Source organism: Dasypus novemcinctus, chromosome 1 (genome assembly GCF_030445035.2).
Source record: "Dasypus novemcinctus isolate mDasNov1 chromosome 1, mDasNov1.1.hap2, whole genome shotgun sequence".
Lineage (NCBI taxonomy): Eukaryota > Metazoa > Chordata > Mammalia > Cingulata > Dasypodidae > Dasypus > Dasypus novemcinctus.
In genome coordinates, this window is record NC_080673.1 from 27,750,701 (window position 1) to 27,778,512 (window position 27,812).

Below are 27,812 nucleotides of genomic sequence, written 5' to 3' on the forward strand. Positions count from 1 at the left end.
TCTTATGCTCAATCAAAGTTTCTTAGCTCTGGCATTACTGACATTTTTGACTGGATAAATCTTTGTTGTTGGGTGCTGTCTGTTGTAGACTATTTAGCAGTTTTCCTAGCCTCTAACCAATAGGTGCCAGAAGCACCCCTCATTTGTGATGGCTAAAAAGATCTGCAGACATTGTCAAATATCTCTGTAGGGGCCAAATCATTTCCAGATGAGAACCACTATGCTAGATTTATCCTTAGTCATTTGGATGCTGCTGTAAATGGCATAGATTTTTAACATTTCATATCCAGTTATTTAGTGCTAGTAAGTTTACCTTGTGTGTTAGATTGAATTATGTACACCCACAAAAAGCATGCTCTTAATCTGTATTCCCCTTGGTGTAAACCTGTTTGTAACTAGAACTCTTTCAAGTTGTATTGTCAGTTAAGGTGTGGACTGATTTGTGAATAAGGTCTTCTAAAATCCCGTGTAGGTGTGGCCAAATTGAATCAGGGCAGGCCTTACTCTGTATTACTGGAAGCCTTAAAAGGAGAATCTTGGAGTCAGAGAAGCCACAGGGAGAAGCTGGAAGTCAGACACAAGTAGAGAGAGATCTCCAGGTGAAGGTGGAGAGAGATGCAAGCCTAAGAACCCCAAGGATTATGGCAAACCAACACCAGAATGCTACAGACTTTGAACAGAAAGCATGACATTGCCAACACCTTGATTTTGGACTTACAGCCTTGGAAACCATGAGATAATAAATAGCTGTTTTATAAACCTACCCATTGTGTGGTTTTTCTCATAGCATCTCTGGCAGGCTGAGGCACCTTATATCCCATAGTCTTGCTGAATTTGCTAATAAATTCTGATAGTTTTTTTTTTAATAACAAAGAGTTTTCTATGTATACAATCACACTATCTGAGAATAAAGAGTTTTACCTCTTCTTTTTCTAATATTTATAACTTAGACTTATATTCTATTTTTTATTTTATTTTATTTTTCTTACCTTATTGTATAGGTTATAAACTCCAGATGAACAGAAGTGGTGAAAATGGACATCCTAGTCTGAACCTTAGGGGAAAAAAGATTACATATTTTACTATTAAATATGATAGTAGCAAGTTTTTTGTAGATGGGCTTTATAATATTGGGGAAGTTCTTTCTGTTCCTAATTTGATGAGAGTTTTTATTATTAATGGATGTTGAATTTTGTCATTTTCCCCTGAATTTATGAGCATGATTTCTTTTTCTTTCATTCTGATAATGTAGAAAATTACATGGATTGAGTTTTTAATGCTAAATCAACCTTGCATTCTTGGGATAAACTCAACTTTGTCATTATGTGTTATACTTTTTATTTATTGCTGAATTCACTTTGCAAATACTTTTAAAGAACTTTTGCATCTGTGTTCACTAGAGATATTGATCTCTAAATTTTTAAAAATACTTATTTGTCCATTTTCATATCATGGATACACTGGCCTTATAAAACAAACTGTGTAAGAATGATATCATTTATTCCTTGAATATTTGATGTAATTCATCAGTGAAGCAATCTGGACCTGAAATTTTCTTTGTAGGAATGTTTTAAATTATGAATTCAATTTCTTTAATTTATATAATTGATTTTCCATTTTTTCTTGGTCCATTTTGTTACTTATTTTTCAAGGAAGCTTTTCATTCCATCAGAATTGTCAAATTTACTGGTGTTAAATTATTAAATTTCTTCTTATACCATTATTTTCCTTTTAATATCTGTAGGCTCTTTATGTTTTTCTTTCATTTTAGATATTGGTGTTTGTAATATCTTTCCTTTCTTTATCAAGCTTGCTAGAGATGTATTATTATTTTATCATCTTTTCAAAGAACTCACATTTAACTTCATTTTTTTCTATTGCTTGTATCTTCCATTAATTTCTTGCTCTTATTCTTTAATTTCTCTTCTTATACTTTATTTTTAACTTGGTCTTATTTTAATAGCTTCTTAAGATGGAAGCTTAGGTTATTGATTTTGCACTTTTTATATTAAATGTTTATGTATCTTTTATATTAAATGCCTATCTAACATATGCATTTAAATCTATAACTTTCTGAGCATTGCTTTAACTAAAATTTTGATAGCATGCATTTTAAAATTTTTCCAGATATATTGTATTGTTTATTTTTAATTTAATCCATATTGGTCAAAATTATACCATTTGATTTTAATTCCTTGAATTTATGATAGTTTGAGATGCTTTAAATAGTCTACTCAGTGGTTCATCCTGATGGCTGTTCCATGTACATGTCAAAAGAAGGTATTTCCTATAGCTTTTGGTTTTGTCATTCTATAAATGCAAATTAATTTACTGAGTTTTTAATAGTGTTGTTCATATCCTTTATATTTTCATAGTTACAGTAGTCCACTTACAGTTAATGCCAACACATTATGCAAATTTATTTGTAAATCTGACTCCAATTATTTCCTCCCCAACCAATTGGTGATAGGAACTTCTCATGAAAGTATGAGTTGAGGGAAAAAAGCAAGATCAGCACAATTGTGAACGACTTATTTATGTAACTTCCTTGTGCCTTCAGGAGATATTCCAAATAAGTATATTTCAGTTGGACATGGAGTGATACTATACATAATCTATATTTTGAATTAGCTGATCTTATAATTCTCAGTTCATAATGAGCTTTCAGTTTTTAGTGTCTCCCACTGTCTCAAGCCAAGAATTGTGTCTCAAAAGGAGAATTCCTTTCCAAAAATAGCTTGGATTTTCTTCAGAATTTTAAGACTTTGTTTTGATTATAATTTTTCTATCGAGGCCAGCTATATCTTCCATAGAACATACCCAGAGTGCATTTAAACATCATTGGGTCTATTGGATCTTAAGAGCAAAAATGGCAGAGCTTAAATTTCAGTCTACATCACATGACGAGCCTTCTCCTTTCTAGGTTCTGTTAAAAGTTGGCAAACATTTGGATCACTCAGTAAACGTTATGTATATTGCCTTCAAATACTAAGCATTGTGGTCGTTCAGTAGAAAAGACTACAAAATATAGCAACATGTATTTCATTAAAGAGATGCCATCATGGTATGTTGAAAACCACTTTACCCACCCCCGGAAATTTCAGTGAGGAGGCAGAGTATTTTCCAGAGATTTAAATTTTATCCTCAGGCATCTATGTGCCTACCCAAAACATCCATAATATTTACATTTCCTCTTTTCTAGGTTTTATTAGCTTGATATCACCAATATAGAAAGATGTTCTTTGGGATGATGACATGATCCGAGTTCCTGTTTATTAGATGACAGCACCGAGTTGACATAGTTCTGAGGTAAAGAGTAAAGATGTTCTGATATTCCTTTCAGGTAAAAGCAGCTTCCTCTGGAGTTCTTTGCTTCTTCGCTAAGAGAAAAAACTCATTTACAAAATCAATAACTACATATTAGGTACGATGGACTATGATTATATTCCCCAATAAAGGTATCACCCATTTAGCAGCAATTGAAATGACTGTCTGATTAATTTTATTATAACCCACCTCTTTCTCCACAAATTCATATTGGCCAAAAGAAACATTAAAGTGAGGTATGAAAGGAATTATCTTTATTTTCTCTCTTCCTCTCTGGTTATCAGGTCTGTGAGGGCAAAGAAACTTTTTTATTATTTTATTCACTGCTATAGTCATAGTACTTAGAATTAGAACTTCCCTTGGCACTTTTTCAGTGCCCAATAAATATTTGTTTAATAAATGAATATTTAGGCTTTAAAAACTGAACGGCATATGAGGCAATAACAAGGGGTATGATTAAAGGTATAAATAGGGGTTATAATTTATAGGAATTTTATGCAGAGGATTTTAGAATTTATTATATAAGTGATAGGGAATTATTGAATAGCCTTAAAGTAATATGGTGATTCATGTTTCAAAATTAGGATTATAATGTTAAAGTGGAGGAAAGAAGACAGCCTAGAAGACAGGGAGGCCTAGGAAGTAGATTAAGAGATAGTCACCTAGCCCTTCATACCAGTTTCTTGTTTCTATTTTTCAATCATTATTCTCTAAAGAGTCAACACCTATTCTTGACAAAACTTCTTAACAAGAATAGAAATAATTCTTAAGTTTATTAAAAGTACCTGTAGAAAATTAGAGCAAACATTTAATATTACCCTTAAGAGGGGGGGAAATACCTGACAGGGATTCCAACTGAGAAAGAAAAAAAACAGTTTTGACAGCTGTCAACTGGTAGCTGACCTAGCATTCACAACGAGGCAACTGTGTTTCTTCCTTAATATAAACAATTTTGTAGAACATTCATATCAGACAAGGTCACTCTGTGAATGACTGTGATGAAGTGATGAAAAATAAAGCTATGTTCAAATCACCAAAATAACCAAACATTTCTCCTCTGTGCTCACATTAGTGACTCCTACTTCTTTTTTCAATGACAGATTTAGCCCCATTCCATTCCTCCTAACTCCCTGATAAAAATTAAGATATACTGCCATAGAATTGCCCACACCTTCTCACAATACCCAACCCAGAAGAAAACGTGCTTCCTTGATCTCTTTCCAAAATCACCTAGTTCAAGCCTGAATAGTATAATAATCCTCTGATAACACTCTAATATTCAAATATCTTTATTGTTTCCATGGTATATGGTCTCCCTTGTTGCGATAAATAATAAATTAAACTTACTTTGATTCTGGTGTGTAGCAGTTTGATATTATTTATGAATTTCAAAAGGAGTATTGGTTGTTTGCAAACTGGTCTGTTCCTCTGGGCATAATACCCTTTGACTGATTTAAATTCAAAGGCTTTAAGTTTACTTGATTAATTCAAGATTAGGGCTTTGATTCGACCACCACATCATTAGGACATGCGAGGCTGAGTCCCTACGCCCTTGGTGGACTATATAAACTGGCACTCAGAAATAGAGAGAACTCCAAAGACACAGCAGAGGAGAAATCTTGATCCTGGGGCCCCCAAGAGAGATGAGCCATTTGCCTGATAGTTTGCAGCTGAGGAGACCAGAGCCCTGAGCAGCTATGAATGCCCAGAAAGAAACGAGCCCTCCAGCCTACAGCTAAGATTGGAAGAACCTGGGCCCAGAAAACCTTAAGAGAGAGAGGAAGGCTGAATCCTCCTAGATATCACCCGCCGTCTAGTGTCAACGCGTGGCAAGAATTTGGGTGAGAAAAGCAACCTTGAGTTGGATTCTTTAGGGTCTTGTAATGTAAACTTTCCCCCAAATAAATACCCTTTATAAAAGCCAACCGATTTCTGGTACTTTGCATCTGTACCCCTTTGGCTGACTGGTGTTTCTGGTAATCTTTGGCTGGTGAACATCGACACTACTTTGTACTTTATTCCAAATATTAAACAGTATTCAAATGGCAAGGGAGAGAGAAATAAACACTCTTAAAAAGGGCTGTTGAAGAAGCAATATCCCCAGTGCAGAGCCAGGTTTCTCTTAAAGTGAGAAGATGAAGAAAACATTCAGAGAAATGACTGAGGATGTAAGCCACCATCGACAGCTGGATAGGTTGTGTTTTGCAAAAGCATGTTATGCCATGAGGGCAGAAGGGACTAAAATCTGGCCTGGGCCCCCCTGAGGCAACCTGTGTGTCTTGGCTTGGAGCTCTCACTCCGGGAGGAAGAAACGTGCTTTAAAATTTCAGAAACAGTGTGTGTCTTAGTTACGATACTCTTGAGGATAAAGAAGAATTTGCAGAAGACTCACATGAGCTTCAGAGTTCCATGAATTCCAAAGGTACAGAACCCGATGAGGAGGAGGAGTTGGAAATTGAGGCTAAGTTAGGGAGTTTGTAGTGATGAAGGTAATCGGGTAAAATACATGATGTTATGACATGGTCAACCTAAAATATCTCAAGACAGAATATGGCAGTAAAGCTACATTAGGAGGTTTTTGCCAGGAGTGTTCTGTGTCTGTGCTGCCTTTTCACTGTCTCCAACGATGAAGGGGAGGCTAAGGCAAAGAAGACTTCTTAGAACACCTGCATCTTAGGATCTCTTTACTAACTCCAGAGCAGGGGACACTCTGAGGCACCCACCTTATTCCAAGTGAGTCACTGTGGCCAGGTAAAGAGCAGTCTTGGCGTATGGGCTGGACCTGGTTTTCCTCTTTAATTTCTGCTGCTGAGGTATTGAGTCCAGGGGAAGGCCACCGAAAAGGGTGTATACTTTCTTGCCATTCTCATGTGCTTTCTCTTTCTCGCTTTCACTTTGGTAAATAACTGGCCTGCCCTCAAATTTAATCCAGGAATTCACTCTCCTGTGAAATCTTCACTGACACTCCTGAATTGAGCTGACTCTTTGTACCCCCACTATTTTTTATTATGGCATTGATCTCAAATGAATACCCTTTGTTTATTTACATATTTCTTTCCCCCAGAGTTCACAATGTCTTATTCTTTTGTCTCCAACATTCAACACAATCTAACACATAACCGTGTTTAAATAAATAGGACTGAACTGATTTGAAGATAAACTAATGTAATATAATGGAATGAATGTGGGATTAGAAGGCAGAAAATACAGCGTCCCAGCTATGCCTATGCTAACTGTACTCATTTATGCAAATCTTTTAACCTCTGTGCATTTGTTTCCTAGTCTGTAAAAATAAAGGTATTTGATCTCTAAGATCACTTTCAGCACTAATGCTCCATGATTCAGGCTGATGCTTGACCTTGTTAGCTGGGTTTTCATAATTTGCATAGGCACAGAAAATAAGAGTTGATAATAAGGCTTTTGCTCAAGTATTAAAGGCTAACTATAGGAAAGCTGGCTATGAACACTTGAACATTTTCCAAGGCTCTTAAATCTATCACACTGACTGAAAAACAAACAGGAGTATAATTTATCAAGCTTTTATCTAAGCAGAATTTATACGGTGAACTTGGGGTCTCTTGAATTACTTTGAATACAAAAGTTGGTTTGCATCACTAAGTCAACTTGGAACCTTTGATTTACTGGAATGACATCAAAGCTTCTGCACATGCAATTAACTTATGTCATTAAAGTATAATTCCATTTCTATATTTTGTACTTAAAAAAAAAATCTTTGACTGCCAGGAACCAGTTATCAACACAATGTGACTTCAACTGCTTTAAACAGGAACAGTTATCCTAGCATTATGAAGATGAGTTTTAAAAATGATTGAATTGCTTTTGAATTGTTTTCTCAAAGAACTACACTCAAAAAACAAAGACTTTTCCATGATCAAAACTTTGCTATATCCTCAAGCTGTTTTTATAAAAGAGTCAAGTGATTTTTTAAAATCAGTAGGTATATAAACCAACAAAAATTATTATGCTAAACAATAAAAAATGCAAATAATATTCTTAGCAATATGTTAATTTTACATACCAAATGTAGGCTTCTAATGTTTACATCAGAGTGGTAAAGATGAGGAATATATCATTATAGGATACTATCTATAGGACTACATTAATTATTTAACCTTATATGCCATAATTATATTCAAATGACTATCAAAGCTTTCAAATTTACTTTTTGAAAAAGAAATAAAAGAAATCATCTTTGGGTAAAGAATGTCATTTGCATAAATGTTTGGTGTTAGATATATTCAATCTGAGATTTGAAAAGTGATTATTGTTTCTCAAATAACTGAAAACACTCTACTCTTATTTTTGGTATAAAGCCAGTATAAATTTGCTAAAACCATAAAAAGTCTTTATTACTGAAATGCTTTGAGGAAAACAAAGAAAAAAAACTTGTTCTTAGTAACTATATGTAACCAAGACCATGTTTCTGTATGAAAACATTGATGTTGCTTCTATTAAGTCTAGGGAGGATTGATTTTGCCAGAAGAACAAGTTGTCAGTATTACCATACTCAAGTATTCTTGATTTTTTGATGTCATAGTGTATTAGATTCCTATTGCTGCTGCAAAAAATTACCACAAATTTAGTGGCTTAAAGTGAAGCAAATTTATTGTCTTATAGTTCTGGAGGTCAGAGTTCTGAAATGAGGCTCCCTGGACTAAAATCAAGGGGTTGCAAGGCGGTGCTCCTTTCTGGAGACTCCAAGGGAGAATTTATCTCCTTGCCTTTTCCAGCTTCTAGATGTTGCCTGCACTCCTTGGCTTATGGTCCTTTCCTCCATCATCAAAGCACATCACTCCAACCTTTGCTTCTGTCATCACATCTCCTTTTTATAACTTTGACATTCTTTCCTCTCTCTTCTACAGAGCCTTGTGTGTACATAGGGCCCATTTAGGTAATCCAGGATAAACTCCTTGTGTCTAAATCAATAATTTAACACATCTACAAAGTTCTTTTTGCCATGTAAGGTGGTAACATACTCACAGGTTCCAGGAATTAGGACATGGACTTCTTTGGGGGCCATTTTTCAGTCTACCACACTTGGACCTCTTGGCAATCTGGTGAAGCCTATGGGTTCCTTCTCAGAATAATGTTTTTACATGCACAAAATAAAATGTATAAGCTCACAATGGGAATGAGTCATATTGAAATATAGTAACCAAAATATTTAAAAATAAATGTGTGATACAGTAATGTGTGTTTTAATTATTGTATTAAGTAATAATCATAGAAAGTAATAAGAACTGTGATAATTTCAAAGTGGTAAAAGACATGAACAATATTTGTAACAACTGTAGCATGATATGAAAAGATCTGTAGTTTCTATTTTACTGCTAATAGTATGGTGGTATTTTTATTTTGACTTTTGTTTTATCTTTTCACCCTACTTCAATAATTGGCATTAATGTTAAACTTCAATTAAATTAAAAGCTAAGGCAAAGTAAATGTATAATTTCTTTTCCACCCATGATTTTGGACTCAAATTAAGAACTCTTGTTTTTCACACATAGAAGAACATTTATGTGGGTGGAGTATGTTTGTGTGCATGTGTGTGTAATTCTCTTTGATCAGTATGAACCAAGGAACTTTCTATTATTCTATAATTCTTCAATTGTATTTGCTTTCCTATCATTCAACTACTAACTGAAGAGTAAAATAAACTAGACTGTGGATATTACTTGAAGTTTATATTATGAGATACTCTGTTCATTCAACATTAAATACTGAAATTTTCACAGATACACAGCAAATACTTCTGTATATATTAAAATTTCAAAATATTTTCCTGATTAATTTTAGCAGTGAGTTTTCTATAAATACATGATATAGCACTTGTACAGGAACTTGCATTTTAAGTAGTATAATAAGATGCACATATCCTACTACACAATAACCATTTAAATATATTCCAGTTATGTTATGGTTTAATCTTTTTTTGTTAGATAAATTTTTCTTTACATGCTCATATAATAAGTGAACTTATATCATTGCACTCCAAAACTATGTTACGTGTTATAAAGGCTTATGTGAGACTGAAAGTTTACTTTTCAAAAAGACTTTGTGAAGAATGTAAAAAGGCAGGCAACTCAATGAGGGAAAATATTTGGAAATCACATATCCAATAAGTGTTTAATATCCATGATATATAAAGAGATGCTACAACTCAACAATAAAAAGACAAGTGACACAATTAAAAATTGGGCAAAAATACTTTGGACATTTGTCCAAAGAAGAAATATAAATGGCAAAAAAGCATCACTAGTAATTAGGGAAATGCAAATCAAAACAATGAGATGTAATTTCACACCTATTGGAATGGCCACTATGTAAAAGAAAACTACAAGTGTTGGAGAGGATGTGGTGAGAAAAGAACACTTATTCACTGTTGTTGGGAATGTAGAATGGTACAGCCACTGTGAAGGACTGTTTGGCAGTTCCTATAGAAGTCGAATAAAGATTTGCCACATGACCCAGCAATTCCACTGTTGTGTATAAATACAGAAGAAATGAGGGCAGTGACATGAACAAACATCTACCAAGTGAAAGAAACAACACAGGTGTCCATCAGCTGATGAATGGATAAACAAATCATGGCATACACACATGATGGAATATTATGCAGCTGTAAGAAGAAATACTGGGAAGTACATATGGTTCAACTGATAGAGCATCCTCCTACTATATGGGAGGGTCCAGGTGAAAGCACAAGATAATGTTTGTAAATAGCAGTGCTATTATTTGGGTATGGCAGTAGTTTAAAGGGAAAGTCTAAGGTCATGTTTATTATTAAAAGGAAAGCTAAAAAAGTGTAACATGGAATGTATATCAGAGTAAAACCTCACGTTAAATATAGTATGGGTAATTTTGCATATGTAAGACTGTTTTTCTTTGAAATTGAACAAATGTTATGTATGTTGATGTTATAAGTTGTTAATATCAGTCAAAAAAACCATGCTAAGTGAAAGAAACCAATCACAGAGCACTATATAGTTTAATGAAATAAAATGTAAATATAAATCAATTTATAAGGATGGAATTAGATTAGTGGTTACGTAGGGCTGGAAGGATTAAGAGGTGACTGAAGAAGGGTGTGGATTTTTTCTTTTTGGAGCAATGAAATTGTTCTAAAATGTTTGTGGAGATGAATTCACAACACTGTGAGTCTACTAAAAACCATTGATTTTATACTTTGGATAGATTGTATGATATGTGAATATATCTCAATAAAACTACTTTTTAAAAAAAGATTTTTATCCCCAAAAGGCTGACCCAGTAAAATAGAAGTCCTGCATTTTTCACTGGACTTTTTTCTATAGTAACACTCCTTCGATAAGCTCTAATAAGCAGGTTAAATGTAATTAATTATACAGCCAGATGCACACACTAAATGGATATGACTGATTAACTAAAGAAAGATTGTAATATGTTTTTGTTGGAGATTTGTTGGCATTCACTGGGACACGGAGACTGATTGACCATACACAGAAAATGTATTTATTGGAAGCTCTCCCAACAGAGGGGGTCTGAAGAATAGACTTCAGCCCATGCAGGTGGTCTGAAGGGGGACTTCAGCCCACTCCTGGAAGGTGGAGATGTGAATTTATACAGTACATCAATAGGCAGGGAAATGTTAGTTCATGGGGAGGGGGTTAGGGCCCAGAGTACAGCCTTGGGTCAATAAAGGCCTATAAAAGTGGATTCTCTTTGTGTATGGCTTGGGGGTGAGCTAGGAAGTAGGGTTTTCTTGGAATGCAGAAGGGTATGATGGCCCAGAAGGGATGAAGGTCCTTATCTACTCCATTCTTACCATGATATGGCTCGTTCTTGGGAGAGACACTGTCTTCCACATGTAGGCAGCTTGCTCAGTTGATCGGAATGGAGCCACAGACTCATGACCTGGTAATCATTGCAAACCTCTAACAGTTTTATTTTTTCCAGTTCCTGAAAACTGAGAAATGTAGGCCAAAATATTCTGCTTTGATACACAAGTTATGGTTCAATATGGGGATATTTGAGGACAGGATTTGTTGAGCTTCTAAAAGATTTTTTTTAGACCTCTCTTCTTTAAAAGAGCTGATATGTTATGCTTGGCCATGGAGTCTACTTACACTTTCTAATCATGGAGTTTGTATTTTTATTATCCAATATGCCCGTCCTTCTAATAAGGGAAAATTGTAGGTTAAGTGCAATAGCTTAACCAAGAAACTAGAATCCTAGATATAAGAGTCACATAAAAATGGGTTTTTGCATGTCAAAGCCCCTAAGCCCTCTCACAACTTTACTGGATTTGAGGACAGCTTGAGTGGCCTCTGACAGAGAAATGTTCTGCAGTAGTAACTGACACCCTCATCACCTCATTCCTCCACCTTTTCCTCTGTTGATCAAAATAATCAGCAGTCTCCCATTTTTAGTAGTTTGAAATTCTATAATAATTGGAGTGTCTTGTGTATGTGGTGCCTGTACAATTTAACATAAAACAGAAAGTTGCCATAAACAAGTTTTAGAATAGTTGAATAATACTAAAATCTGCTATATTAATTTTCTACTTTTTTCTTTTAGCACTATTTTTGTCTTTATTAGAGAAGTTGTGGATTTACAGAACAATCATACACAAAATACAGGATTGCCTGACATCGCCCCACCACCAACATCTTACATTGGTGTGAAACATTTGTAACAATTGATGATAGCACATATTTATAATTGTACTATTAATTAAAGTTCATGGTGTAACTTAGAGATCACTGTGTAGTGTAGTTTCATGGATTTAAAAAAAATGTTATTCTGTTACCATATATACAATCTAACATCTCCCCCCTTTTAATAATATTCAGATATATATTTCAATGCTGTTAATTACATTCACAATGTTGTGCTGTCATTATCACCAACCATTACCAAAATATTTTCATCATTCCAAATAGGAACCCTGCACATTTTAATCCTTAACTTCCCATTCCCTATCCCCACCCCACAGCCTTGTAATTTATATTCTAGATTCCAACTCTGTGAACTTGCTTATTCAAATTGTTTCAAATCAGTGAGTTCAAACAATATTTGTCCTGTTATACTTTCTCTTGACTGAGAGTGTTATAGAAGACAAGAGAGTTTTAATTATTTGTGTATAGAAAGGCCAAGATGCAGGAATGATTTTGAGAAGGAAAAAATGATTTATTGATGGCTGGTTGGACTCAGGAGCTTTTTGTTTCAAACCTGAGCCCTGAACAAGAATTTTGAGTTCCTTTTATACAGAGAAGAAGGGCCAAATGGTTCTTTGTTTCAGTGCTCAATAGGCTTGAATTAGCATATATCTTTCATGTCCTAGGTAAGCATTTAGCATGGACTTCATACATTCCAGATAAGCTTTTAGCACATTTGGTTTGCATTTTCCCTGAATATTTAAAGTTTATAGAGTTTGCATTGCTAAACTGTTTCCTGGGACTAGAGTCATTGCCATGGTTACCAAAGGCAGGGCAGCAGCCTCTCACCATCCCACACCCACAAGTCAGGACACAGACAGCTTAGGCTATCTACAAAGAGACGAACAGCCTCCCACCTATAGCCCACATCAAGAGCATTTTCTATAAAGAATGGAATCTGCATGCTTATTTTCATTTCTTTGTTTTTGAGGAGAGTCACAGCCTTGGTTAAATAATTGTTGCTTAGCTGAGAGACTTAAGATCTTTATTTCTGGGAAGGCGTGTGCGGTGGCAGGGAGTCATGGGCAGACCTAGAGGCCACCTCCCGGCCCTCCCTACCCACACCTCCTTTTCTATTGTGTGCAGAGTTTCAGTAGGTTTCCATACCAAAAAGAAAAGGCCTGACTAAACCCAAACCCAGAAACTGAGAACTAGCTGCTTTTGAGGGTGGGAGCTCTCAGTTGCAGGGCTCCCTCCCCGAGTTGTATAAAAACCCTGCCCTTGGTATAGGTGTCTTTCCGCTCTGATGGGAAGTGGGGTGTGCAGAACTGCCTTTTACTGACTCTGACCCAAGCAGCTGCCCTCCCTGGAAGACTGGCCAGGATGGGATCTCTTCTCTGCTGGTTTGGAACTTTGTGCTGTGTAAGTAATAAAGCAGCCATTTGCTGAGAGTTTCTGTTGTGCCTGAGCCTGTGTTCCCATGATACATTGTGTAGCAGCTTGCTTCACAATATTGGACACTTGGTAATATGTTCCTTTGACTAAGTCATGAGATAAATCTGAGCTACTATCCTGGGAGTCATAACTGATGTGCCATGTAGACTGTTATGGTTAGATTAAAGGAGGTACAATTCGAGTAGTCTTTTTTTTTTTTTTTTCATATACTATTAAATATCATTAAAACCTTTGCCAATTTACTACCAAAGAGATGCTCAGATATGACTACATATAATAAAATGATAAAATTCAAGTAACATGATTTGAAGAGTTAGAAAAAGTACAGAATTTATAGTATCTTTATTATTCTTATTTGCTGCATTTATTGTTCTTTTACCAAGTGTTTATTGAAAACTACATGATCGTATGAATGATCAGCTTTCACTAAATGCCTCTATGTAGTCCCCTTTGGTATTTTCTCATCTTTTTCTACTGCCTTTCTCTCTTTCTCTTTTACAAATAATTAGAGGAGTGCCCATTTGTGGACAGATCTATGGAACAAGATTTCTGCTTAGGAGTCATCACAAAAAAACTCCAAGGAGTCAGTGCGTGTCCCCTGAGAGGGCCTAAAGTGAGAAAGGGAATTGGAGGAAGACAGATCTGAGGTCAACTCTTGACCTAGGCCGTGACTAGTTTTGTTATTAGGTAGTCATTTTATTTCTTAATGACATGGATTTCTTCATTTATAAATTGAAATGAATAATACACACTCACACAAAGTGTCAGATTGTCGAATTGGACACTTTTGATTGAGAGACCTTATGTAGAATCAAACCTTACCAACAATTCCAAGGGTGCAGACAACCAAGAAGTAGAGGACAGTTCTGGGCCATTGGTGTTGGCTCTCTAAGCCCTTGCCTTCTGCAGTGGATGCACAGGCTCCAGCTCATAACATTATATGAGATTTCAAAGGGAGGTTTTGTGGGTTTATCTTACATAGCACATCTCCACTTTATATTCCAGCTTACATGAACTTTTCCATTGGACCACACTTTATAAAACCATAGGCTTGGGGCATTTATTTACTAGATATTATATTTAACCAGAGACATCCTGTTAAAAACATTCCATAAAGACCCTCCTCCTGGCAAGTATTATTAGTCTTCTTACTCAGAGATTTAACCAACACGCTGACAACTAGATTGTACAAGGTCACCTGCCTTTTTTTATTTCCCCAGAGGTGTCCCACAGTTAATTAGGGAAGAAAGAATCACAGGTCAGCTGATCTAAATCATCCACCACAAAACAATTTAAATCTTCCAGTGTTACTGGGAGGACTGAGATAAGGCTTATAATGATTTCAGTACATAATACGCATACCATATATGATTTCACCCCTACCTGTCAATCTATACACACATATTTATGCATACACACACATTCTCTCTGTTTTGTAGTTTAAGTGTATCCATCTTAGTGAAAGACTGCTTAAGAAAAAATTAAAATAATATTTACTCATAATACAAAATTCAAATGATATAAAACAAGTATGCGCTAAAAAAGTCCCCCTCTTCTCTCTTCCTATCTCAGCAAAACAGTTACCAATTTCCTGTTGTTTATATTATTTTAAAATTTTTGGCCTTTAAACATTGATGTTTAGTCTTTTAGAGGAATTCACCAGGGAGGAGGCAGCTCAAGTGGTGGGAAGCATTCTTTTCCTCTCATGAGTTGTTAGTAGTGAACTAAAAAAGGGCATAGTCAGGAAGCTTGGGTTTTGGTTTCGTCTCTTTAATAATTAGCTCTGGTCAATCTTGTGCAACTTACACAATTTCTTTTGATTTCAGTAACAGTAAAAATGCTGAACTGGATGATTTTCTGTATGCAGTCTCTAGCAGTACCATTTTATGACTCCCCAAATAACACAAGAGCGTTAGTAATGGCAGCTGGAGTCTACTCCTGTGAGAAATTTACCACAAGGAATTCAGCTTAATCATAATATTTTCCTTATACCCAGTTGCTGAGGTTGTTATCAAGAGATTTTTCCCACTGGGGAAATCATAAAAAAATCTTTGAAAATGCTACCAGGGCTAATGAAGCATCATGTTTTTCTTTCAAGAAGAGAAAGCCTCCCGAAGTGAGATGTTTTGTTAAGAACCTGTACTTCCTATGGAAATTAGAATATTTAAATTGTGGTGTGGTAAGAACTTAAGGCTATTAGAATAATTTTTGTATCTGTTGGTATAATTCCTTTCTGGACTAATTAGGCAATCTATTAAAAAGCTATAACTGGATAAAGAGAGAGAAAGGAAAGTTTGATTTAATTTAATTTAGGCACTCTGGGAGTGCTTCATTCTATAACCCATAACACACTGAGAAGGAAATTCTCTTTTACGCTCTGGAGCTGATAAAATTAAATATTAGCCACAGGCTTACGAAGAATGTTTCTGAGTCCCCTATGGAGTTTAATCAAAGAAGAAGAAGATATGTGACTTCCAGGAAAGATGACAAGGTAGTGCATGTTTTTATAACCCCCTACCTGAACTTTAAGTGGAAGAAAATAAAAGCACACAAGGAAATAAATATAACAAAACTTTAAAAATACCCCCAAAATTAAATTAAATTAAAAAGTGACTAAGAAACTTTTGCTACACTGAATCAAAAGAACAAACACACAGTTTCATGCAAAAATCTTAAAAGACTGTCTGATGCAAACAAAAGACATGAGATTGAAAGAAGACATGGAGATTTGATACAAATCTCTATTTCTAAGTCCAGTGCAATGTGCTGGAAATGAGAAAATTAAGAAAGACCTTACTGACAACTTGTCCTTGAAAGGGTAAGGGCTGGGGATGTGGTTTGGCCATGGACAAGGTGGAGAACCCTGACTTGGGGTCCATTTCTTCACTACAGAGCAGGGAAGAAAGAGGACACTTGTCACCTGTCTCGAAGTTTTTGCCTATCCTCCTAGGATATGTGCCTCCACACCTGGATAATCCTCATCACATTTCGGCTCTAACTCCCTTTTCCAGTCTTGTCTCCAAAGACTCCCTCACATTGCCTAACTCTCCAGTCAGTAGGGACAATTCACACCAGCCTGGACAACACGTGTTCTCTGTGTTTCCAACTTCATCTTTCTCACCCTAACCCTGCTGTGTAGCATGTGTTTCCTATAGCTGTGCTTCTTCCTTTAATATGTACTAGTTGAACTCTCACCCAACCTTCAAGGCCTACTTATAAACAACTTTCTTAATAATCTCATGATACCCAGAATTTTTTCCAGGATCCCCAAAGAGTTTTTCTATCTGAGAAGTCCTTTGTGCTTTATTCTTTTATGACATTTCATGTTCTATCTCATTACAGTTATTTCTGTTCAAGACTTCTGTTGTTTAAATGTTAAAAATCATGCTGGCTTGTGTTTATTTATTCATCAGATCTCCTAGGACAATTCCTAGCATATACTAACCATTCTGTGAGTGCTGATCAATCTATATCATGGCTTTTGAAATTTGAGAATCATATGAACATAAAAAGCTCTAATCCCTGAATAAAAGAAATTTTTCTCTGAACAGTATACATCTCAATATAGTAAAGTCTAGCTTTCAAGGTCTTGGAATTCATCCTTGTGAAACGAATGACTTCCTCAGTTCTCTTAGACTTGGCCAGGCCTCTGTCTTGACAAATAAAATCCTTAACCTTGAAATTCTTATTACAGCTCTAATGGCTTGAAATTTGTCTCTCAAACATCCAATTATCTATCATAAATTGGCCTTTCTAATTATGTTACTTATATATCATTTGGACAAGATTGTAATTTTTCCTGCTGAAATCCTTATTTTGTTTTGTGGTTCTTTGTATATGCCATTAATAGTGTGTAATTATATAAAAATGATATATATCATTATAAAGTTTTAACCACTTTTTCTACTATTGAAATTTCTATAATTTCCTCCTAGCTCAGTGGTTTCCAAATTGCTTGGTGGGCATTTGGGATTTTATACAACTGGCAAAGCAAATGTGATTTAATGAAGAACACAGAGGGCTGAGAGTTAGGAGACTTAGTCACCCAATTTAAGGATTTTCTTATAAGTCATTTGCTTTATTGATTTCCAAGTCTGCTTTGTAGAATGAGGCATGCCATTTAGCCTTTGTGGTCCTTAGCTTCAGTGGTAGACTGAATTGTGTACCCCAGTTTAGACGTGTTCTTGGTTTTGAGCCACATCCCTGTGGGTGTGAACCCTGGAAACAGGATCTCTTGAAGATGTTATTCTAGTCAAGGTATGGTCCAACTGAAAGAGGGTGGGCCTTAATCTGGATTACTGGGGTCCTTTATGGGCAGAGAAGATTCGCACATAGTCAGAGTGTACCATGGGGAGGACCCAGAAGCTGGAAGAGAAAGAAGAGGGCATTGCCATGTGTTGGGAATGCCAAGGGACCACAAGAACTGCCGACCGGTCAGGGCACAGTAGAAATGAGCCATCCAGCCTCAGAAACCTGTGAGACAATAATTCTGTTGTTTAAGTCAATCCATTACATGGTATTTCTCATAGCAGCCTGGATAACTGACAGCTTCCTTGTAAGCATTGGTTTTATGAACGGTTCTGAAAATAATATGGCCACTGTATGTAAAAAACCCTGTGACTTAAGAAATCTTTTTCATGTGTTAATAGGTGAGGAAACAGAAGGTCAGAGAAGTGAATCTGCATTCCAAAAGTCATAAGGTTAACTAGTGCCAGACCAAGTATTGAAATTCAAATCTGACTTCAAAATAGTTGTTTCTAACCACTTAACAGATCTAAATAACATATAAGGTTTATATTGAAGGACTCCACCATCTGACTCTTTGTGTCCATTTACCCTGTCCCTGATTGTCTCCACTGATCATTTCACATCTCCTTTCATCATTTCACCTGTTCTACATCCACAGGGCTTCTTCCTGCCACACTGGCTTTGCTTGTGGTTTACCTTCCTTTACTTCCTTTATCCACAGCCACATCCCCATATCTCACCCATCTTCAAGGCCCATTTCTTCACTCTTTTTCCTGACTACCTAAGGCTGTACTGATCTCTTCTTTCCTGTCTTCCTTTCACATCTACTACATGCAGTATCATTTTAGTTCTTTATTGCATTATTCCCTTAGAGTTTAAATGTCTTCATTTATTCTCTGTAAGTGCATCGACAAGTAACTTAAAGGTAACAATAATAGTGTATAGGTGTTTTTTCTGCATGTTATCTAGTATATTGATGCTGGACACGAAGTGCAATCTTGATAACTACTGGTTAAATTCTCTTTTAACATTAATCTGAAAATTATTTGAATAGTTATAAACATGACACAAGCATAAACTATCATTATTTCCAAATTTCAGTGACTCCATTACTCTCTATTCAGTGAGACATTTTCATTTACTTTTAGCTTTCAGTTTTCTTTCCCAAAGTACAATCATGGTCTTTATTGTTTGACTGTAGGCCTACAATAAGACCTTTGTCTATAGCCTTTCAGAGAAAGCTTCTCTCAGTAATAATGACCAATACTAACCATTAAACACCAATAACATGCTAGATGTTATTATATTTAATCTCATAAAAGCTCAAAGAATTGGAATTATTTCATCATTTTCTATACATCATCTACAGTCCCACAGCAACTTATCAAGACAGCCACTACTTATAGCTACAGGAGCCAAGGAACAAGGGTATATAGTCATTTTCCCAAGTTTCTCAATAGAGTCATAGGTTAGGATGGAAGCCAGTAGGATCTTATTTGGAAGCCTCTGATCTTTTCTTCATACCAGATTTCCTTCATCTTGATCTTTCGCAATTTTAAAGCTATATTAGACAGTGTAATAGTTTTTTAAAATTCTCTATCTCATTTATCTCTGCACTATTCTTTATTATTTCCTTCCCTCTGCTTACTCGGTTTCAGCTTGTTCTTCTTTTTTTAGATTCTCCGGCAGTGAAGTTAGGTCTCTGATTTGAGAGCTTTCTTCTTTTATAATGTAAACATACAGATTTAGAGCTATAAATTTCCCTTTCGGCACTGCCTTTGTTGCATCCCATAAGTTTTCATGTGTTGTGTTTTCATTACCATTTGCCTCAAGATATTTCCTAGTTTCCCTTTGAAAAGATTTCTTTTTTGACCCATTGGTTGTTTAAGAGTACTTTAATTTCCACATATATGTGAATTTTCCAGTTCTCTTATTGTTAGTGATTTCTTGCTTCATTCCATTGTGGTCAGAGAAGACAATATTGTATAATTGCAATATTTTTTAATTTATTGAGGCTTGTTTTGTGATCTAACGTATGGTTTATCTTGGAGAATGACCCATGTATATAGAAAGAATATATATTCTGCTGCTGTTGGGTAAAGTGTTCTATACATATCTGTTAAGTCTAGCTGGTTTAGAGTATCATTCAAATCTTCTATTTCCTTACTGACCTTCTATCTAGATGATCTATCCATTATTGAAAGTGTTCTGAAATCTCCTACTATCAATGTACAACTGAATCTTTCTCCTTTCAAATTTGTCAGTATTTGCTTTATATATTTTGGGGCTCTACTGTTAGGTGCATAAATGTTTATAATTGTTATTTTTTTTTGTTGATTTGATACCTTTATCAGTATAGCACCATTCCTGTCCTGCATAGCAATTTTGACTTAAAGACTATTTTACCTGATATTCATATAGCTACCCCAGCTCTCTTTTGGCTACTGCTTGCATGGTATATATTTTTTTTATCTTTTCACTTTCAACCTACTTATATCTTTGAATTTAAGGTAAGTCTTTTGAAAACAGTTGAAAATATATTTGTTGTAACATATGCTCTTGAAACAGCATATCGATCTTGTAAACAGCAAAAGCATGCTTAAAAAAAGAAATCCATTCTGCCAAGTTATGTCTTTTGACTGGAGAGTTTAATCCATTTACATTTAAAGTAATTACTGATAATGCAGGACTTCTGCCATTTTTCTATTTTGTCTTTGTAACTCATACCTATTTTGACCCTAAGTTCTTCCATTAATGCCACTTACATATTTATTTGTTTTTTTGTATCATACCATTTTGAGTCCCTTCTCATTTCTTTTGAATATATTTTTCATATATTTTCTTTGTGGTTACCATAAGATTAAAATTTAACATCTTAAATCTATAACAAGAACATTTTATCTGATACCAAATTATTTTCAATAGGCTACAATACAGCATTCTTATGCCTTTCTGTCCTCCAACCTTTTTTTGGTACTTGTTAAAAATTATATCTTTGTATATTGTATGTCTAAAACCATCAATTTATCTTTTTTTTTTTTTTGCATTTGCTTTTTAGCACCTCTAAGAAGTAAGAAGTAGAATTACATAACAAAAATACAACACAATAATACTGGCATTTATAATTTCCCACATGGTTACATTAACTATACGTCTTTATTTTCTTATTCTGCTTTGATCTTTGATCTTTGTTCTTATCTTTCTGTCTGCAGAACTCCTTTTGACAGTGCTTATAGGGCAGGCCAAGTGGTAATGAACTCTCTCAGCTTTTGTTTATTTGAGAATGTTTTCATCTCTCCCTCATTTTTGAAAGAAAGTCTTGTGAGATGTCAAATGCTTTGCTGACAATTATTTTCTTACAGCACTTCAGATATTTTGTACCACTGCCTTCTTGCCTCTTGGTTTCTGATGAGAAATCTTAATCTTATTAGGATTCCCTTGCTCTCAACTTACTGCTTTTCTCTTGCAGCTTTCCGAACTCTCGCTTTGTTTGTGGCTTTAGAAAATTTGATTACTCTGTGTCTAGGCATGGTTCAATTGAGTTTATCCTGTTTCTTGTTCATTGGGCTTGTTAAATGTGCATATTCATGTCTTTTGTTAAATTTGGGAGGTTTTCTGCCATTATTTCTTTAACTATTCTTTCTGCCCTTTCTCTCTTTCTTCTCCTGGGACTCCCATTGTGTGTAGATTGATATGATAAAAGGTGTCCCACAGGTCTCTTAGGCTCATTCTATTCTTTTCATTCTGCTTCTCAGCTTGAATCATTTCATTTGTCTTATCCTTGAGATCACTCATTCTTCTGTTACCTCCAATCTGCCGTTAAACATTCTAGGAAATTTTTAATTTCAGTAATTGTGTTCTTTTTTTTTTTTTTAACACTTTTTAAAACTAAAGTTAATAGATCACAAAGAACATTACATTAAAAAAACATAAGAGGTTCCCATATAACCCATTCCCCACCCCACCCCCATCATTTCTGTAAATTGTATTTTTTGAAGATATATCATCTAAAAAAAATTTTACATTAAAAAATATAAGAGGTTCCCATATACCTCCATCCTCCCCACCCCTCTTCTTCCACATCAGCCATCTCCCCCATCATTGTGGCATACTCATCGCACTCGGTGAACATATTTTGGAACACTGCTGCCCCACATGGATAATAGTTTACCCTGTAGTTCATACTCTTCCCCAGTACATTCAGTGGGTTATGGCAGGATATATAAAGTCCAGCACCGGACCCTGCAATATCATTTAGGACAACTCAAAGTCCCCAAAATGTCCCATATCACATCTCTACTTCCCTCTCCCTGCCCTCATCAACTACTGTGGCCACTTTCTCCACCTCCATGCTACAATTTCTTCTATTACTAGTCACAATATTTTTATAGTAGAGTATCAGTAAGTCCACTCTAATCCATATTTTATTTCTCCATTCTGTGGACCCTGGGATGGTGATGTCCTCTCCACCTCTAGATCAAAAGGGGGCTTAAATTCTACATGGATGATGGATGCAATTCTTCTGTTTGCAGTTGTAGGCACTCTTGATTCCCTGGTGTAGTGGTTGACCATCTTCACCTCCCTGTTAGCTGACCTGGGTAAGTCTAACAAACCAGAGGGTAGGAGTTGCAACTCTGCTGAGGCTCAGGGCCCAGCTGGCACATGGGCAGTCAGAAATTCAAGTCGCCTGAGTATTCACCATCCTTAGTACCAACCACAGGTTCAATAAAAGTGACAGAAGAGGCATGTGTAGAAAGGTCACATCTGAGTCCAGCTTCATCACACTCAGGAGCACAAATTCCAAAGTAGGGCCCGCTGACATGGCACAGAACTCCAAATCCATTTGCCATGACCATATACCCTGTGGGTCTCCATAACCTTCAGGAGAACCAGTACCTAGGGTTGTATCTACTTTGACATTTTCTGGGATCCTGTGAGGCATGCATAAGTGCAACCCCTCTGATAACATCCTGGCTCTTTTTTGAAGCCTCTTAGCCATATAAAGTCATTTGTCCTTGCCATTTACCCCTTTTATTCAAGGTCAAAAAGCAGTTTTTAACACACAATCTTACATGTAGGCCGAGAAATTCTGCTGGTCTGAGTTGACCTTTATTCAAGGTCTCTTTCTAGTTGCATCACCAGCTAGTGATTGGTAGTAATCTCTTGGCACCAGGGAGATTCAACTCCGGGAGTCATGTCCCATGCTGGGAGGAAGGTAATGCATTTACATGCTGAATTTGGCTTAGAGAGTGGCCATATTTGAGCAACATGGAGGTTCTCAAGAGGTAACTCTTAGGCACCCTGCAGCTCTAGCTTAGTGCATGTTTCAGGCACACAGGCTCACAAGCATAATCATCAGTATCAAGGGCTTATTTTTGGACCATCCTTCCTTGTTATCTTTGCTGTTGCACTTGGGGGTTATTACTGTTTCAATGAGGAATGTGACAGAGCTGTTCTGGTTGGGAACTCAGTACTCCCTCAGTTGTTGTTTGTAACTTTAACTACTATGAAAATATCCAACATATATCAGAACATTTTTATGTCCCCTAAATATTATGCCCAGGAGAACTCCCTCCCACCCATGTGCTCCCCATCAATAACACCCCACTCCAGTGTTCCTCCCCTGCCATAGTTGAACCTCTCTGCAGTCCAAAACTTCTTCAACAATGAAGCCTAATATATTGCCAAATTCAATTAACAGGAAATTGAAACATAGTGATGGATTTAAAGTTTAGAAATAGAATATATACTAATTTAGAAATACTAAAATAAAGCAAGAATAAGTTGGTGTATTAAAAAAATGAAACATAGTATAAAGCTTTGTTTTTAAAGTTTTGCCGTTCATCACTGTAACAGATGTTGCCTTGTATGTACAGTGGCAAGGCACTTTCTTTCATTTCTTCTTTAGTGTCTCCATCCTTTCTTTTCTTTTTTTCCTAATTTTTAATTTTATCTTCAAAAAAGTTTTAGATCACAGTAATTCACACATACAATATAGGGGACTCCCATATATCCAACATCAAACCCTTTTCCCCTTTCCCCAGCAATGACCTTTTTACATACAGTTATATTCGCTGCAGCTTATGTACAGATTTTAAAAATAGCTATCAAACATGGTTCCATTTTGTTTTACATTATGGTTTATATTTTAGACTGCACACATTTTAAAATTTTTAGTTTCCTTATGTTTTACATATGGTTTACCTTTTTGCTTATAGACTTTTATACACGTTTGGTGTAAGTTGACATGTCCTTTATCCATCATTTCATGATCTTGTGGAGCACTACCATTGCCCCCCAGTTGCTCTTATCCCATCTACTCTATACCTCTCTCCCCCTCCCCTCAGGGCCCACAGTGACAATCAATCTTCACTACTTGAGGGCCCAGATTTACAGATACTTGCAGCAATGCAGAGGGCATGACATACTAGACTGTCCTAACTGATTGGAGCCCCTGATTCTCTCAAAAGATACAATTCCCTGTTTGAGAACATCAGGTCTCCCGAGGATGTGGGTACAACTTTACGCTCATTGTATGGGTCTTCACCCAATGATATAATACACTATGTTAAGGTGAGCATTCACACACTCCCTAGAAGCCTGCCACTGTAACAGATGCCACCCCCTTAAGCACCTTAAACACGTAATCCTTCCTTATTATATTTTCTGAAGAGTTTTCTCAACATTGTAGTTTCAACCATATACCTGACAGTCTCCTATATTCAACTGTTCCCCCCACTCCTCCCCCCAATTCCTTGCGCCATCTGACCCATCCTCCCAACCCTAGCTCCTCTCAAGCCCGCAAAGCCCCACACAAAGGTCCCCATCTTATCCCCTCCCTGCACAAATACTTACCTCCAGTTTATCAGAGACTTCACCCATGTAGGTGTCAGCTTACAACCTTCCTCTCCCCTGCCCAAATTCCTTTAAGCCTATCTTCCAGTTTCTAGCTCTCTGAGACAGCTTGGTTTTCTTGTTTCATATCAGAGAGGTCATGTAGTATTTGTTTTTCAATGCCTGGCTTGCTTCACTCAACATAAGGTCCTCAAGATTCATCCATGTTTTCACATATGTTTGTAGTGTATTACTTTTTATAGCTGAGTAGTATTCCATTGTATGTATATAACACATTTTATTTATCCATTCATCTGTTGATGGGCATTTGAGTTGATTCCAACTTTTGACAATAGTAAATAATGCTGCTATGAACATTGGTGTGCATATATTGGTTTGTGTCCTTATTTTCAGTTCTTCTGGGTATATACCCAGCAGTGGAATTGCTGGGTCATATGGCAAATCTATAGCTAACTTTTTGAGAAACTGCCAAACTGTCCTCCAGAATGGCCAGATCCTTCTGCACTCCCACCAGCAGTGGATGAGTGTTTCCATTCCTCCACATCCTCTCCAGCACCTGTAGTCTTCTGTTTTTTTGATAGCCACCAGTCTTATGAGAGTAAGATGGTATCTCATTGTAGGTTTGATTTGCATTTCCCTAATAGCTAGTGATTTTGAGCATTTTTTTTTTTCATGTGCATTTTAGCCATTTGTATTTCTTCTTTGGAGAAGCATCTGTTCAAATCCTTTTCCCATTTTTTAAATGGGTTGTTTCACTTTTTACTTTTGAGATATAGGAGTTCTTTATATATGCAGGATAGAAGTCTCCTATCAGATATATGGTTACCAAATATGTAGATGCTTCCCTACTTTGTTTTCCAAAGTCTTTATGGTCTTGACTCTTCCATTTAGGCCCTTGATCCATCTTGAGTTGATTTTTGTATAAAGTGTGAGATGGTAATCCTTTTTCCTTTTTTTGCATATGGATATCCAATTCTCTAGGCACCATCTGTTGAAGAGGCCATTTTCTCCCAGTTGAGTGGGCTTGGTGGCCTTGTTGAATATCAGATGAGTGTATATAAGAGGATGTATATCAGAACTCTCAATTTGGTTCCATTGGTTAGTATGTCTATTATTTTGCCATTACCATGCTGTTTTCATGACTGTAACTTTGTAGTGTGTTTTGAAGTCAGGTAGTGTGATTCCTCCAATTTCATTTTTCTTTTTCAAAGTCTTTGTCTATTCAGGGCCTCTTTCCTTTCCAAATAAATTTCATAGTTTTACTAGTTCATTAAAAAATGCTGTGTTGATTTTCATTGGAATTGCATAGAATCTGTAGATCAGTTTTGGTAGGATAGACATCTTAATAACATTTAGTCTTCCTATCCATGAACAGGGAATATCCTTCCATGTATTTAGGTCTTCTTTGGTTTCCTTGAACAGTGTTGTGTAGCTTTCTGTGTATAAGTCTTTTACATCTTTAGTTAAATTTATTCCTAGATATTTGATTTTTAAATTTACTATTGTAAATGGTATTTCTCTTGATTTCCTCCTTAGATTGCTCATTATTGGTGTACAGAAATGTTACTGATTTTTGCACATTGATCTTATAACCTGCAACTTTACTGAACTCATTTATAAGTTCAAGAAAGTTTGTTGTAGACTTGTCAGGGCTGTCTATGTATAGGATCATGTCATCTGCAAATAGTGAAATTTTGACTTCTTCCTTTCCTATTTGAATACCTTTTATATCTGGTTCTTGCCTCACTGCTCAAGGAAGTACTTCTAATACAATGTTAAATAGAAGGGGTGGTATGGCATCCTTGTCTTGTTCCTAATCTTAGAGGGAAAGATTTTAGGATTTCACCACTGCAAATGATATTAGCTGTGCATTTTTCATCTATACCCTTCATCACCTTCAGAAATTTTCCTTTGATTCCTATCTTTTGCAGTGTTTTTATCAAGAAAGGGTGCTATATTTTGTCAGATGCTTTTTCTGCATCTATAGATATGATCATGTGATTTTTTTCCTTCAATCTGTTTATGTGATGTATTATATTAATTGATTTTCTTATGTTGAACCATTCTTGGATACCAGGAATGAAATCCACCTGGTTGTGGTGTATAGTTCATTTAATGTGTTATTGAATATGATGAGCAAGTATTTTGTTGTGAATTTTCATGTCTAAGTTTATTAGAGAGATTGGTCTGTAATTTTCCTTTCTTGTGGTGTTTTTGTTTGGCTTTGGTATTAGGGTAATGTTGGCAACATAGAATGAGTTAGGCAATGTTCCTTCTATTTCGATTGTTTGGAAGAGTTTAAGCAAGAGGGGTGTTAATTCTTTCTGGAATGTTTGGTAGAATTCACCTGTGAAGCCATCTGGCCCAGGGCTCTTCTTAGTTGGGAGATTTTTAATGACTGATTCTATCTCTTTACTTATAATTGGTTTTTTGAGATCATCAATTTCTTCTTTCATCAATGTAGGCTGCTTATGTGTTTCTAGGAATTTGTCAATTTCCTCTAAATTGTCATTCTTGTTGGAATATAGTTTTTCAAAATTACCTCTTATGATAGTCTTTATTTCAGTGGGGTCAATGGTGATATCTCCTTTCTCATTTCTTATTTTGTGCAGTTGCATCTTCTCTCTTTTTTTCTTTATTTGTCTGGCTAAGGGTTTATCAATTTTATTGATCTTTTCAAAGAACCAGCTCTTCGTTTTTTTAAATTTTTCTAGGGCTTTCTTATTTTCTATTTCATTTAGTTCTGTTCTGATCTTTGTTGTTTCTTTCTTTGGGGCTAGTTTTTTTTTTGTTTTGTTTTGTTTTTTTTTGTTTTTTTTTTTAATAATTCTTCCAATTGTGCAGTTAGTTCTTCAATTTTAGCTCCTTTTTTGGTGTATGAATTTGTGGCTATGAAATTCTCTCTCAATACAGTTTTGCTGCATCCCATAAGTTTTGATATGTTGTGTTATCATTTTCATTAGTTTCAAGGTAGGTAATGGATTTCTGTTGAGATTTCCTCCTTGACCCACTGTTTTTCTAAGAGTGTGTTGTTTAACTTCCATATCTTGGTGCCAAATATGGGTCTTTGGCCCTTGCAGATTCCTAGCTTCATTCCACTGTGGCCAGAGAAATGATTTTGTATTATTTCAATCTTTCTGAATTTATTGAGACTTTCTTTGTGACCTAGCATGTGGTCTATCTTGGAGAATGATAAATGTTCACTTGAGAAGAATGTATGTCCTGCTGTATTTGGGTGTAATGTTCTGTATATGTCTATTAGGTCCTCTA